We start from the raw sequence: 16407 nt of genomic DNA, 5'->3' as shown, positions 1-16407 counted from the left end.
CTGGGAAGAGACGACTCTGGATGCTTGACCTCAAGACTTCCATCTGAACCAGGTACAGATGGAACCAACCTGGGAGAAAGTGATCAGTGAATCCCTAACCCACCAATGGTTCCTCAGCACGGAGTTTGCTTGATCTGTAGCTTTGCCATCCAGCAAAAGAGACCTCCTCTTGAGCAAAAGATGCAGAATCAGGCACAAAAAATGGCATAGCTGCTTCTCCCTGGAAAATTCCACCCAACATCTGCTCAGCAGCTGGATTTCCCAAGTCTATTATCTCATTTCACTGATCTGAATGAATTTGCTCTCAGAACAGTTGCAGGTCTGTATATATCACTCATGGCTTGATTCACTGTGTTTTACCTGAATGAAATATTAATTAACTACATTGTCTTTTCTCCTCCCACCGCTAAACGCTAATTAATTGCAATTCATGATGGAAAAAAAGTGGCACATGAACTTTGGCCCAAAACATTAATCAGTTCTAAAAATCCAAACCAACCCTGGTCAATTCAGAGTTTGAAACACTGCTGGGAAGTAAGTTCAACTTCAGTCTGATTCTTTTCGTTTACTGGAGTCTTATATACATTTTTTTCTACAGATTCAGCCAGAGAGATGCATCACTAATATACTGGCCAAGCATGGGGTCTCTAACTCATCTTGGACATTTCCTTAATTCAAGAAAGGTCCCACAAGAGAAAGTATGGCTACAGTGTTTGGCATGAAGTAAAGACACCATACAGGCTTTGGAAATTTAAGTTTTCAGGTTTTGATCCAGAGGCATTTAAAACAGATTTACCATCACTGCAACTCAAAGGCCATAAATACTTTTGCCACAAAACATTTCAGCTTCCCACTGAAATGGACATATGTGCTGACAAGTTCTCAGCAAAGAGGGTGTTTTATGTGAAGGTTCAGAAGTACAAAGAACATATTTAAGACATGTATTTCCAAGGACTTCAACTTTGAATGTTAAATCTATGGGTCTACCTCCTTAGGGTGTACCTTTCTCGCAGGCTTAATGGTCACAACTAGCTTTAGACTGAAATGTCACATAGTTTTTCTTTTCTTTTTTTTTTTTCTCTTTTTTAAACTGACTGTTGTTTACAACACACTCTGCAAACAAACTGGGCTGCTCAGCTCTGCGTTTTCTAACGGCGGCAGCCTTTCTTCTCTCTGCCTATAACAAAAATGCTTTGAAGTCCTATGCTGTTAGTTACAAGTATCCTGATATTTCCCCAGCAAGGATGTAATAGGAGCCAAAACAAGCCTCCAGGTGCCAATATTGCACCTGACAAATTAGGCACACGACTGGAAAAGGATGGGCCCATCCTTCTGCTTAATGTTCATTTCCTCTCATTTCCACATTAACAGGAAGTAGTTGGAATGGAAAAAAGACTTTCCTTAAAGACCCGAACTATCAAAAGCCTGGAGCTGTTTCTCCTTGCAAACAAAAAACTTGGAAGCCAGCTACGTCCTATGATTTGGAGCTCATTTACAGTGACTTATTTAACCCCTACTGACGGCACGATGAACAGGATGTTATGATTTATTTAACACTTAAAGCGGGTGTGAGAACAAGGTGGATGGTGCCCTTAGATGTAGTCTTTTCATAATTTATTGCTCCAAGTGCTTAATTTTTCCTCAGGGAAGCCTTTGATAGCCGGCTGCTGCAGTGTGGTTAAGTGTGTGCATTAAGCCGTAAAGTGAAAATATTAATAATACTAAAAATAATAACTGTAACCAAAGTTACTGTTTTGCATAACAAGAACTTGCACGCATTGCTCAGCTGAAACTCTGAAGTGATATCCCCACACCAACTGAATTGACTTGGGGATATTTAATGGAGCAGCACAAAGAGCGTTGACTTTACCTTCTGAGGACTTGAGCTGCACAAACACAAAGAAAACTCACTCTTGCAAAATACCACACAGCTTCTGGAAGGCCACTGGAGAGCCATAACAAAGTCAGATAAAAAAATAAAATTATTAACATCTCCTATGCTGGTACCACAGGGGACTCTGACCAAGAACAGAGTCACAAAAAATGTTATGTTTGACTGGTTTTAAAGTTGAACTGCTGCTTAATAATGTTGTAGCATGCCTCAGAGGGTTTATCTTAAAGCGCCTTCTTTTGAATGGTCTGTAATCTTTACCTGGAATACAGAACCATCCTTTAGAAACCATTTTCATGTCAAAGCTACTCAGTGAAATAATGTCTAGATCTCCTGCTCTCTGGAGATATGTTCAGCTCTGCTTCATGTCATTACACTGAAGGCCCTTGGTGACTTTAGCAAGCAGGATCTGTAGGAACGCCTGCACCTGTGGATAAAGGACTTCAACTTTGAATGTTAAATACCTATTTCAGGGGTTTTTTCCCTCTTGAGCATGCATGTGTGTGAGCAAGTTGTATTTTGATATAGACAGGCAGGTAATTCATTTCACTTTTAGGAGATGAAGTAACGATTTTAGCAAATTACATTTGTCTCTTTAATCTTGTATTTCCATGCACACTGAGTTAAATGTTGTAAAACTATCAATTCTGTCAAAACCTAACAGAAAGAAAACAAGAAACCCTGCAATCTTAATGTCCAAACTGACTGGTGATTAACAGGAATTAAATGTGCAGGAATTCCAAATCTTTTCTGATCGGAGATGTCTAGATGACTTTTGTTTTTCCATAATTGTATGAGGTTCCTACATAGTATTTAAGAATCAATTATATTGCAATTGATGTAATTAACTCTAATAATCCAGTAAAAGTCAGTAGGAGGGCTATTCAAGTCAATAGAAAAGAGAGACTATATTATGAAGGTGTTATTAACCTATACAGATTTTTACTAGACATTTCCTTTTCTTACATAATAAATATACAGTGATGAGGAAGGCTGTCATTATAATTTAATGGGAACAATGGTTCATCACTTCCTTTCCTGTACAAGCTTTAACTAATTCTACATACAGTGTATAAGTAAAATGAAGTTAAATGAATCTCGTAAATTAGCTATTAATCATCCATCAATCATCTGTTGCTCCATGATTAAAATCTGTGTTGCATTCAGAGCTGGGAAAGGTATTTGGGGAGTGGCAGAAGCTGCATGTACATCTTCCAATTAATTTATTCATGCACTTCCATTTTGCATTGCCAAGGGTACTTACTGAAACCAGTCCTGAAGTCAGAGAAAGTCTCCTGAGGAAAGTTCCAGCCCTTCCCAGAATAAAGTAAAACTCTCATTTCCATATTTATAGGCATCGCTCTGGCTTTAAGCATTGTCGCATATGAGAACCTCATTCACGCTTCTCTATTCAGTCAAACAACTCTTTTTGGGGAGAGAAAGCAACACTATGAAGTCAGGGAAAGTGAGGCAGTGGTCTGCTATATGCCTTGCAAAGTGATGAAGAGAATTCCTCTGTCCAAGATCCTAATCTCCTGTCTTATGCTCTAAGTCTTTCGCACTGCTCAATGAGGCAAAAGTGAGTTCTGCCTGAATATGGCTATTAAAATCAGGCTTTTTAGGAATTTCTGTCTTCACCTTCATCAAGCTGAGCATAAGCCTTATTACATATGGAAGACTGCATTGATCTCATTAGCAGAACTGCTTGTCTTGGCAGTAGACAAAGATCAGTTGTCTGTGCTACTGTTATTCAATATATTAGTTGCCTTCTGAGAGACTGGCTACAGGTGACCCTCTTATCTTGCATCTTGGCAGCCTCAGTCTGGGCAGCTCTTCATGGCATCGTGCATCTCTCTCACAAAAACGACACTGGACCATTGCAGACAGCTCCATAGCACACCCAAGTACACAGGTGATACGCAGTGACCACTTTCCTACACAGAGCTGAGGTGATCAAAAGAGGCCCAGGAGAAGGCAAGGGAAGTGTTTTCTTTATTCCGGAGTAATTTAAAATCAGAATAAATATTGAATTACCTGTGTCCTCCATGCAGTGTCACTGAATGTATGCAAAGAATGAGATTGAGACTGAAGAGTGGAGTTTTGTTGGTCTGCTGTCAAAACACTTTTTCAAAGATCTTGGGAAGAGGGTATAATTTTTGAAAGCTCTTCTTATACAGACCCCCCTCCATATTTGTTCACATGTTATCACTGCTTTGGGTAAGACGTAGTACATGTACTCAACTAAAGAAAGAGGGAGCTGTGATGTTGCAATAAATACAACACAGAGGAGTCCAGTAATGCTTTGTAACTACAGTGCTGATTTTTTTTTTAAATCACAGCAGTAGGGCAAGTGCTCGACAGATATCAATAGTTGCACCAGAGCTGACCTATGTTGCACAGAATGAATGAGCTTTGACTATAGGAACACAGATAGGCAACCCTGCTGACTCCTGCTGAATAAACCTATTGTAAAGCTGGCAAACAGCATCCTTCCAGGGCTCTTGGACTTGTGGCTTCATCTAGTCTGGGACTCCTCAGTGTTTTATTCTTTGTAACAGCATCATACTTTCCCATACTGCTAAACACAGAAGACATTTCTGATGTTCACATTGCAAGCTTCACTTGCGGTGTACTTGATTTGGTGGTGTTTGACAAAGCCTTTGCTTTAATTCAGGAGCCAGTTCGGTGATAACAAGGACATAGATGGAAAACCAGTGCTCCATGAGGCATTAAACCTCTTTTTTTCTTGTTGTGGGCCAAAGCAAAATGCCGACGGGTGTCACACAGCCCCACATACCAATAATTAGTTCACCACAGCAGGTGTATATTTGACCACAAAAGCTGTTCTTTGAAAATGAGATCTTTTCTTTAGGGAGAATTACAATGCCTAACTTCCAGGCATGGGAAGCACAGCTGAGATGCGGTTTAAGCAGAATGACACGTCCTCTGCTGCAGACACCACCCAGGGGCTGAGCTGGGCTGCCCTACACCACGCCAACACTACCTGAGAAGCACAGGGCTGGTTTTTGGGTGTCTTTGGAGCTACAGTGCCACGCAAACGAGCTGTGCCAAAAATGATAGACTGAGAACTGTTAGAGTACAGCAATTCAGCAGTCAAAACTTCCTTTATTTAAATCCCCAAACACCACTTAGTTATGTAATAATCTCAGTTCTTTCATGCTCCACGAGCTTGCCTTAAATTGTCTGGAGCAGCTCCTCAGCCACAGATAGTCCCAGCTCGCAGAAGGCAGTGGCACTGGGACGGTTCCCACCAGCTGCCGCTCTGCCTCAACTGCAATTGCATTTCACACACAAAAGATGACAATGATCTATCAAAAAAACACAAAAAACCCCCACCCTCCCCCTCAGCTTGAATTGTCATCTGCAAGAAAAGATTCCGGTGTTTCAGCTTCCATGGAAAATCAATACTGTCTTATCTTTATTTTATTACTTAAAAAAAAAAAAACTTGCGATGACAGTATTAGGTAGCACTGTGAAAAACAACTAAATATAGCAGTGGATCATAGTGGGTGTGAATGGAAAACAAAGGAGTCAGGAGCCGAGCTCCTGCTGCTGTTACGTCACTATAACACCCATAATTATGTTATTATGTACACTGCCCACTTCAACTATATCTGGACACCACTTACCATGACAAAAATCTGATTAATAACATGATATATAATCTTGGCTTCTTTGATGAGCATTAACTTCTGTCTTCTATATTCTTTTTCAAACAGACAGGATATTTGTTTTTTCTCCCTTCTACAGGGAGTTTGGAAGAGTGAACATACAGGAAAAATTTAAAAAGGTGATTTAAAATCTCATTGCTGGACTCATTTTATCTTGGTATAAAAGCATTTCAAGCCATTTCTAAGGTGCTGCTGTGCATAAATTCGCATAAATGCTCCTCACAAACACCTAACTTTTATAAATACTATTAGCTCCACATAGAAATCTATCTGGATTTAGGGCATACTTAGCTATAGAACTGTGACACCATTTTATCCTGAGCACCACAGCTTTCAAACTTAAAATGACCTTGGATGAGAGGTAGGTGGTGGGTGTCTCAGGCATGGTGGCTCGGTGCCACATGGATCCCATGGCTTTGTGCTGGAACAGGATGTCCAGTGTGTCCACAAGGATGTCCAGTGGGGTGGCCATCACTGCTTTTCAGCACTGGGCAGGATCCCACAGGTGTTTCTTACACCCTCTTCCATTGCCTGTGCCCCAAAAAGCAGTACCGCAAATTCCTACAACAGGACCGATGTTTGGACAAAGTGAAGTGTTTTAAAGGCCTTGGGAACTTTTTTTGTTTTAGTATCTAGAAAGTGAGAGGGGGAGAAAAACAAAACTGGCAGAAAAAAACAAAACAAAACAAAAACCAGTGCCCTTCAAGATGAAAGAATTTTTTTTTTCCTTTAGCTAAATGAATATTGAAAAAACATATATCTTATTATGTCTTCGACCCCTGAGGTTATCCTATCTGGTTTGTTTCACAATTCAGCAGGAAAAACTCAAGATATTTCTAAGATAACTGTTAAATGTCTGACTTTCATCTACAATAGAGGAAATCTGTATTGCCAACAGCTTGTTCTCAGAATTCCACCTTAAAACAGTTTTAGTACCACCAGACCAGAAGGGTTTGATGCCAAAGAGCTGTTCTGTCCTATTGAAAGCAGAGAATGGCTTCCTCTGCAATATGTACAAAGAGCAAGGAAATTTACTCAATTAATGTGAAACACAAAATGGCATCTGCCATCTGGAGATGCACACAAAAGCCACGGGCAGTCAAACACTTCTTAAGACTTTGGCATGTAAAATTAACATATTTTAAGACTTAAAGGGACATGTGAACTCCTAGCTTGCAAGGATTTCATGTTTCTCACGGCAAAATAAAATACACAATAGAATACTTCCAGTGTAATGTCCCAGAAATATCAGTGCTAACCACCTACAAAAATCTGCCTGTGACATCAAGGCTACCATTTCTATACTGTTGGGTGGGAATTGAGTGGCTGTTTATTTAAATATGCATTTTTAAACAATGGACAGAAATATGCTTTCACTAAACTTTAGAACTACACTAAAGTCTGGTCTTTTACTGACACCTGTGTAAAAGCCTTGTTTCTTCTTATGTGTGACACTGTGCAAACACTGGTTTTATTTTTCACTGCAAAAACAGAGGGATGCTGACTAGTCAAGTTTAGTGCAGATTCAAAGTGTATAAAAAGGGCTCCCTTTTCTCCAAGCATTTTTAAGTATTCTCTTCTTGAATAAAATGAAGAAAGTTCAGCTCCAGTATCTGTTCCCTTTTGTGTATTAAAAAACCCATACTGGTTTAAAAAAACATGATACATGGCATCTAAGTGGTCACTGCCATAAATTATTCAACTTCTGCCCACTCCACAAACATAAATCTAACAAAATGCAAAACCTGAGGCCTCTCTGGCAAACTCATGGTCACATGTCCTTGGCGGTGTCTTCAGCACATGTTTGGCCACACAGATCTGGTCACTGTGCCCAAAATTTTTACCCAGACACCCACTGTGATATACAAATTCACCTGCTTTTCACTCTACCTGCATCCTCCATTCTGACACTCCTTAGGATCCCCTGAGCTGAGCCTCCTGACATATTAGGGTACAGTCCTTTGCCCCTGCCTGTTAGACACACACAGCACTGATTTCACGAGTCCCATTTCATGCATTTTGCTGGAAAAAGAGTGACAAAAACAGACAAGAGGGGAGAAATCAAATCCATTACTGTTTAAGACTGTGTTCAGCAGCAGTCCCCCATGCAGTGCTGCTCAGGATGATCAGGATGTCTGAACAAGTCTGCCACATCTGTCTTGCAAAAGCAACCTTCATTTAGGCACCTCCAACTTCTCAGTCTTTTCCCTAACTTTCTTTCAGTGAATCACTGAATCTTTTTTTTTTTTAATGGTACCAAAGTGAACGTTTCAGAATACACTAGAAAGTTGGTTCACAGCCAAGGACACCAGACCTGCAAGTACTTACTCATGTGAGTTGTGATAATGTAGCCAGTGCAATACAATGAGATGATACACAGAGCAGGTATTCAGAGGTGTAGGTAGGGAAAGGGCAGCAATAAGCTTAGCAGACCTGAAGCATTAATGAAGAAGTGTCAGGTGTAAAAAATTCTTTAACAGTGACCCTGTTACTTTACTTTGCAAATTTTTTTATATTGACAATGATTTGTTGTCTAAGGATTAGTTTTACTGATTAATTTTTTAGTTAAAACACCCTTAGAAGTCACCCAGCAAAAAAACATAAGACAAAGCATAAGATAAAAAAAATCATCCTTCCAGTATCAACACTCGCACGGCCCATAGATTTTGTGCCACATTCTCATAGCAAAAGAAAAAAGAAAAAGTAGTTCAGACTGTATCAGACTGTACACTCAGCCAGAAAAAGAGGGCTGAGAAAGCACTAAAGCAACATTTCAATTTTATTTACCAGTTTGTTGATTTGTCCTTGCATTTTTGAGAGTGTGTGTGTGAGAGGAGAAACAGACACAGAGAGAGAGGGAAGAAAATGACTCATGCCTGACAATGTTACCATGTAAATGGTCATAGCTGTGGGTTTCCCTGGGGGAATTTGTAATACCACAGCAAAAATCCAGCTAGCCTGCAATTACGGTGCCGGCAGCGAGTCCTCCAGCACGAGCCATAATGTCTGGCTACAGCTGGTGGGAGCACTCTGGCTGTGTTCCGCCTCCAGGAGCATCCTGGGCTCTGGGGACCAGGTGGCTGCTGTGGGGCAAAGCTGCCGGGACAGCCCCACACCTCTAAGCAGGCAGAGATCTCCCAAAAACTCCTTCCCACAGAGGGATGGAAAAGAGAGTGTGCTTTAATGCACAGCTCCCCTCTTAGCACAAGCGGGTACATTTGGAGTAGGATCCCCAACCATTCCCTCCTATGGCAGAATCCCATCCTACAAAAGAAACCCTCAGTGCCACTGCTGTGAAGGACTCTGTGTTAAAAATAAAACCACAGTCCTCAGCAAAAGCGAGCAGGGTTCCAGGGAGAGGAGCATGAAGCCATGCCAGTGACAGACTGGAAGTGCAACATGACGAAGATGCTGCTGTAACTGGACAGTTGAGGGATGAGCTGGGGTTTCCAGGCATGTCACAGGGATGACATCCCACGGCTCCGGGGCCGAGGCCGCTGAACCTGCTGCTGGCCAATCCTTGGAGTGTCACTTACATGAGCTCCAAAGTAATCTTCTGGCCCACCCTTCAGGAAAAAGATAAGATGTCATGATCAGCTAATAGGAAGTGACAAGAAGAGATAAAATGGATGGGGAGGGAGGAAGGTTTCGGATTGAAAAGGCATTATTCTTTCCTCTAATGCCAACCCTGCTAACAATAGGGCTGAGTTAATTAACGGGCTATTTGAGCACTTTCATCCATTTTGCATATAGCATTAATTTTTCTACGGATACATATAACACAATTAACCTATAGCTTTTCAAACAACAGACATGGCAATCCTTTCAAACTGGTGGGGAAAACATTGCACTCTTACAGAAAAAAAGAATTTAATTAGGGAAAAAGATTGAGAAGAGTCTTTGTTCCTCTACTCTTCCAGCCATTGCCTTCCATCTGGCATGGGAACCTATTACCAAGACATCTGAGCATCTTCCATAAAAAAAACAACAAGCAAACACACAAAACCCCGAAGTTTCTGGCTTTCCTCCCTCTTTAGAGTAGAAAATCCTATCTGTCAAGCTTAGTTCACTTGCAATTAAGAAATCTGCTTCACTCCCTAACGAAATGTTAGCGCGTCACTCGACAAAGTCCCATTGAGCATAGAGAGAGAGGTTTAGGCTGGAAAACGCTTGTAAAGTTTCTCCCCAAGTGCTGCTCCAACGGCACCTCTAACTGGGGGGGGCCGAGTCCTACCCCCTGCAACCACCCCGCTGCACACACACAAAGCCTCTGGTACCCAGTCAACTCTGCAAACTTCAACAAAAACCTAATCAGAAGTGCCAGGCTTTTAAGATCATAGCCCTGCCGTGATGTTAATCAGTTTGGTGGGGGAAGAGGCGTCTCTGGTGGGTACAAAGCCGAGGACAAGGGGTTGCGATCTCTGTGCGGCTGCCGTACGAATGACAAATAACAGCAGAGAGCTGCTGCCTTCGCCGGAGAGCTGAGTGTGCACGATGGGCACAGAAAAGGCTCCCTTTATGCTGCAAAGAATTCGCAGCTTAACCAAGCCGCAATATGTTTTGAAGCTTTTGCCAAAAAGTACAAAAACCTGTAGTCAGTGTAGCTAGGCATTTGATAACAAGCATGGTTTCTTCTGCTCGACATATTTTCCTGATGTATTTGTTTGTAAAGGTAGAGATAAGTATAGTAACACAATCTGTTCCTTAATATCATAGGCAAAGAAAAATCACTAGTCACTAGCTACAACAGTTTACAATCTCTGTGAGACAGCTGTAAGTATATGTTTATTTTTTTATTCTAAATATCTCAAATGGAGCCTGATCCTGCAAACCCTTCTTCCTTCCAATGATGCTTGTCTGCAATAATAATATTAATGAAAAGCAACTGCCGATGTAAAGAAAGAAAAGAAGGTGAGGCGCAGATTCCCTATCCAATGCTCGTAATGGTTATTTTCACTAAAGATAAGAAAGCAGACTTGGATGTGCCATATCACAGAAACAAGCCATTCTGCCCCTATCTACAATTTTGACAGTTATCTATGGAAAATGCAGACTTAAAAAACTCTTAAGAATAATTATTAGAATTCATAGCCAAAATAACATACATCAGCCTTGATTAGTTCCACGAAAAAGCAGCCTTAAATTGGTAGTTTAAAAACAGGAAAATTAGCGGTATGATTAAGAATGAATGGATAATAAAAAGAATTTTGCTAAAACAGATTAAGGTTCAGATCAAGGTCACAAAAGGAACTGATTGAGGAAAACTGTCATTTTTGCTGGGACTCAGAAGCTGTTTTAGCAACACTGTTTCCTCTGAATCACAGTCTTGTGATGAGAAATTATACTGTTGGGGTTAATAAAGACTTTGCTTGTCATGTTAGTTTCCCCAAAATTTAATTTAAAACATTGTGCTCAAAGAAAAAGAAAAATTGCTTGTGTGCAACTTGACACAAAGCAATATAAATAAGCTAAGTAACCTGTAGTAAAATGCAGGGTGAATTTGGGCCATAGTTCCAGTTCTCATGTTTGTTGTCAATTCTCTCCAGTAAAAAAAACAATCTGCAAGTGGCCCAAAGCCCTGTTCGTCCCCCTGTTTTTTCCAAAATAAACAACTTCTGCTCACAGCAGCACAGCCCTCCATTAGCAGAGTCTGTGCAGGGAAGTGCTCCCTAACAGGGTCTGAGATTTGCCTTTCTGCCAGCTTCCCCCATTCTTGGCTGTGGACAACCTCCAGGAAGGTATGTCTCTGCCCCCTTCCTGTCCTGAGCTGAGCAAAGGCCTTGGATCCATAGGTATGGGCTAAAATTCTGTAAATCTGAAAGATTTATAGGGAGACTTTAGCCAGGCAAAGACCATCTTCCTGCACGCAGGCACCAGTGGTCCTGTGCTGCGAACTGGATAGTGCCTAGAAGATACAGGCACAGCTAACCAAAGGAATTTCAGACCAGGACTAACCTTGTGCATGCAATTTCCCTCTGAAAACAACCCTATTCCCTTGTCATCCCACTTGCAGGGAGCCGGGGTGATTGCTGAGGATGCCAAAGAGCCGATGTGTGAGTGTTACCATTGCCTCACATTTTCATCTGGTCCCAATGGTGCGTAAAAGAGGGAGACACCACAAGCATTCCAGGGGTTCTCCTCCACCTTGTGCTCCCAGTCGCAGGAGGCCTCGGTGCTACCAAGCTGCATGGCAGCACTGCAGCCAGCTGCCCTCCAGGGCGGGTTCCTTTGGAGCATGCAATTCCACACACATGCACGGATCCAGGCTTGGTGGGGAGAACCAGCTGGGCAGCAACGTCAATTTTAGCATCAGTGAAACTGTTCAGCAACATCCTCTGCTTCATGGGTGCAAATCTCCAGTGCAATAAATCCTCATGTCAGTCCCAGGGGGTTGGGATTTTTACTCTTTGTGGGTTTTTTTTTACTCCTGGGCTGGTACTTTGCACAAGAAGGAGCTGGCATGTCTGGCCCATGATGGGAAGTGTCCCAGCCCTCCTGAGCGTGGGGGTGCTGCTCAGTGGCATAAGCTATTGTTGTCGTTGTCACTATCACCAGGCCTGATCAGGGTCAGCAAGCCTACGTGAGAGCTGTTGTATAACCCCGCAATAAAAAGACAGTCCTTGTCCCAGAACACACTCGGGCTGGTTTCCTGACAAGCTGTAACAGGTTCTGCAGCGGCACCTTTTCTGTTGCTAAATAAAGAACTTCTGTCTTGCAGAGCCCAAACCCACTGCTGAAAGACTGAAAGGAAAATGAACTAATAGGACAAAAGGGCCGTGTACAGGGTTTTTTTAACCTTTGTTTGTTTTGATCTGAGTTGCAAGTAATTCACGTGGAGTGAAGTGCGTTGACACGCAGAAGAAAATAAGTGCTCAGTATTAGAAAGGACAACTGCTTCAGACCAAACTGAATGCTAAAAATCAGAATCATCCAGATAAGATTACTGGGCCAGAAATCACATTTTTATTAGTACATAAAACACATGTCACTTGACAATGAGTATCTGCAGCATGGAGTGAAATAACCCTCCAGCAGCAAAGTCAATATTTAAATCAATATCTCTGGTAAGGAAAATATCTTACTCATTGATATAGATTGGATTTTTTTTTTCCTTATGAACCTCTCAGGAGGTAAACAGCGTATTTCTGTTGTAAAAGCAACTAAACAGTATTGCCAAACAGGTCTAATCTTTCCTAGAATTCAATAGCGTGGTGGTCTGAAATTATTAATGTTGTTATAAATGCCATTTGACCTTTATGTCAGGGATGTATTTCCTTTTCATAAAAAGGCACCTACATTATTTTGGGCCTGCTGCGCTGCATGTAAACACAGTAACTTCAGTGGGAGCTTAGGGCACTGTGGGATGATTTTTTACATTATGTAGGTACCTAATGATTCAGCTACTCAAGGCTAAAATCCATAAAAGATGTTAGTAGTGCCTTTACGTTAATTGCTGCAACAACCTCCATCCACTCCGGCAAAGCTGTGCAGCATTTCAGAAAGGCTCACAGATTGCTGGGACCACAAAGAGCCTCAGAGCATCATCACCTGGGCAAAGGGACTCCCAGGCCTTCCTCCCCAGGCCAGTGCTGTGCTTTACATTGCAGAGCCATTAGGGATGGTAAAATATTCAGTCCTGGAAGCAGAGCATTGTTGCCTCCCAGTTTCCTGTTTTAATCACCTTTTTCACAAAGTCAAGCTGACTTCTTTCTTCTCCCTTTAACCCTGTGATGGTTTGGTCCCTTTCTGCCACTGGGAAAAAAAAAAAAAAAACACCAAAGGAGGGGTAGGAATGGTCCCATCCCACAGCCTGGTGGCAACACACTTTTTTAGAGAGAAGAGAGCCGTGACTTAGCACAGCTTTGGAACTAGTTAAGTGTTAAATGCCGATTTCCCACCTCTAGGGGAAACACCCTAACTCGTGGGCTTCCTCTTGAAAGACGGGAACTGACACCACCATGAGGACGCCTCGCAAAGGAAGCAGGGCAGGGCGCGGTTCTGTTGGAGCCCGTAGGTGTGGGGAAAGCGCATGCTGCCTCCTAAACGATTCCTGTGTGTCCCTGGGTACCTGCCCACTGCGGGGTGGCTCTGGCAGGCACAGAAACAGCAGCGTGGCACCTGGGGAGCTTGTCTCCTGAGCCGAATGATCCATAATGACAGTTTGGGGTATGGACACCTAATGTCAGCCCATGCTCTGCTTTAGGCTCCTAAAACCATTGGCTTGTTCGGGACCTCACAAAACCACCCAGGCACCTGTGTTCTATTAAAATTAATAGTATAGCACTTGCAAATGTTTTCAAAGGCTGTTAGATGCCTCTCTGCCCCTGAAAAAGTGGTCCTTCAATACCTTGCCAGACTGAGTACTTAGAGGTGACAGATTGGATGCATTCTTCAGAAAAAGGGAATAACTATTAGAAAATATTCTTTAAAAGGTTCCTAAAAGCTCTTGCTGTATAATATAAAAGCCAAATTAATTCAGATCACAAAAAAATCAAAATTCTTTCCCCCTGTTATAATCCCTCTACAGAAATATCTTCCTCTTTCTTAAAAACCTTGACCAACCAAAAGAACATAAGTCTATAAAATTAAATTACATTTCCAGCTTTGATTATTCAACAAGATAGGGCAGAGTTTCAAACTATCAAATGTGCTTCCTTTTCTCCTGCTTGATGGTTTTAAACTTCTTAAGACTTTTAATGCAAGTACTAGGACAGGGCAGCACAAAGTATGTTTTAAATGTGCTCTTAAAATCTCCACATGGAGGTTGCTGAAAGAGTTCAGATCTTTGAACCACGGTAGGGTGGTGCTGGCTAAGAGCTGTCCCTCTCTGGCAGCTCTTCCATCCAATATGATTGATAGAAAGAAAGCGCATTAGTTTTTACGGGATTAGTTTTTGTATGAGACAACAGAGTGCATCCCCCAAGGTCTTCACTAAAAAAGAACAACCTGGAAAGCGTCCCAAATTTTGTTTTTAAACTTTTGCCCAGCATCGCTTTGGCCCCCGCTGCAGGTAAGGCATGCTTTGGTCAAAAGAGAAGGAAAGCTATTCAGCGAGGTAAGGAGTGACTGATTTAACCAAACCCATACCGAGCATAAACCTCTATCAGAGGAACGAATCAGAGCTGAAGCTAAAATCAGCCTTTCCTGTAATACAGTATGAATCAGAACTTGCATCTGCCAGGGTTTGCACTGGAGTTCTCAACAGACTCGGCGATTACACCTCCTGGAGGTGCAACTGCGTGTAACACCAGGAGAATTCAATGCTGGCTGAGAGCAAAGGGTTTTCTGACTCACGAGAGGCAGATTCTTCCTCGGCAGGGCTGATGTGACAAATGATCACTGCTCCCAGAGTCTGCCGTTTGCTGTGAATTAACATACCAAGGGAATTCCCATCCCCGCAGCGTCGATCCAGTGGCGTGTACAAACATGGGGCTGGAAACCAGCTGATGTGAACTGGGATGGCTCTGCTGGCTCTGCAGGGTATCTAACACTCACTTTCAATTTCTGATTGAAGAATTAAGAGGAAGAGTGGGATGATGTACCCTTGGCATTACTAGTTCAGAGAGGGATGAAAGGGAACAGGCGAAATGTCTGCTACCAGAGAAACACCAATACTACCTCTATTGCCACAGAAGGATTCTTCCAGGAATCTGGGAGAGAAGCATATAGATGGAGTTTTGCAATGTTTCTGGAAATGCATTTGTCCTGACAAGTCTTTCTGGACCCAGGTACCCAGGGCTACATGAGGCTGGAAGCGACAGGAAATTACAGGCAGGTGGCCGCTGCTTGGATGAGAATTTCCTCATGGGATAAAGCGGGTGGAAGGGCCTTCCCTTTCAACCTTCGCACCAACCCAGTGGGAAGAGCAGGTGGGGTAAGACCAAGGCCCTGTGTGAGAGAGAAACATCACAGTGGCTGACACTGGAGGCAGCCTATGTAACTGTGATCCATCCTTTCCAAGGGACCTGCAGCATATTAGGAGGGCTCCACCCCATTTCTGTAAATTCAGACCTACAGCCTCATTTACATCAGGGTGCTCCGATGAATCAGTGATAGCTCTCTGCTTTAGCACTGTCCTGCAATGTTGAGCTTGGGAAGGCACAAGCAGTTGACCTTAAAAGCAACCTGGCAGGAATGGGGTTTGGGAACCAATTCACCGAATTTACACAGTGGTGTTTAAACTGAGCAGGACGTTAGCTGATACTGAGTGGGCAAACTTAATGGCCAACATCACTCCATCAGCCTTTTCCCATGAAAAACCTGCACCTTAGGTGCTACCAAGTGCTAATTTGTTAAGAAAGCCTTAATTGAGTGACAGTTAATTATTGACAGATTTGAACTACTTTATCTCTCAATCAAAACCTGGCTCTGGACCAGGCAGCAAGCAATTTACAGCCACAAAGGTAAATCTGGCCACGTGCAAGCTTATGCTGAAGCCTTATGGTTCTCCCTCCCCCACCCTAAATTTCATCTAAAATTTCTCTCTGAAGGAGCTGATGATTCCCTGGTGATCACCAGCCCATGTCAAGGTGGTTACCCTGCTTAACCCCACTTGGCACAGAGTGGGAATTACCAAAGAGACATCCATCTGGAGCTGCCTGAGATAAGAGGTGTCCAGTGTTAATAAACAGGCTTCCTCTACACCTCAGCAGGGCCTTCCTTTTCTAAACAGCCTTCCTTTAATGTCGTAAAATGTTTTTTTCCATTTACTCAACGATCATGCCTTTGCCGGTGGGGGAGGGCCAAGGGAAAGAGTAAAGGGTGGGAGGAGAGAAGAGAAGAGAAGAGAAGAGAAGAGAAGAGAAGAGAAGAGAAGAGAAGAGA

Source organism: Corvus kubaryi, unplaced genomic scaffold (assembly GCF_017639235.1).
Source record: "Corvus kubaryi isolate FWS band 111438036 unplaced genomic scaffold, C.kubaryi_AGA036_p1.0 76, whole genome shotgun sequence".
Lineage (NCBI taxonomy): Eukaryota > Metazoa > Chordata > Aves > Passeriformes > Corvidae > Corvus > Corvus kubaryi.
This window is presented reverse-complemented; position numbering follows the sequence as displayed.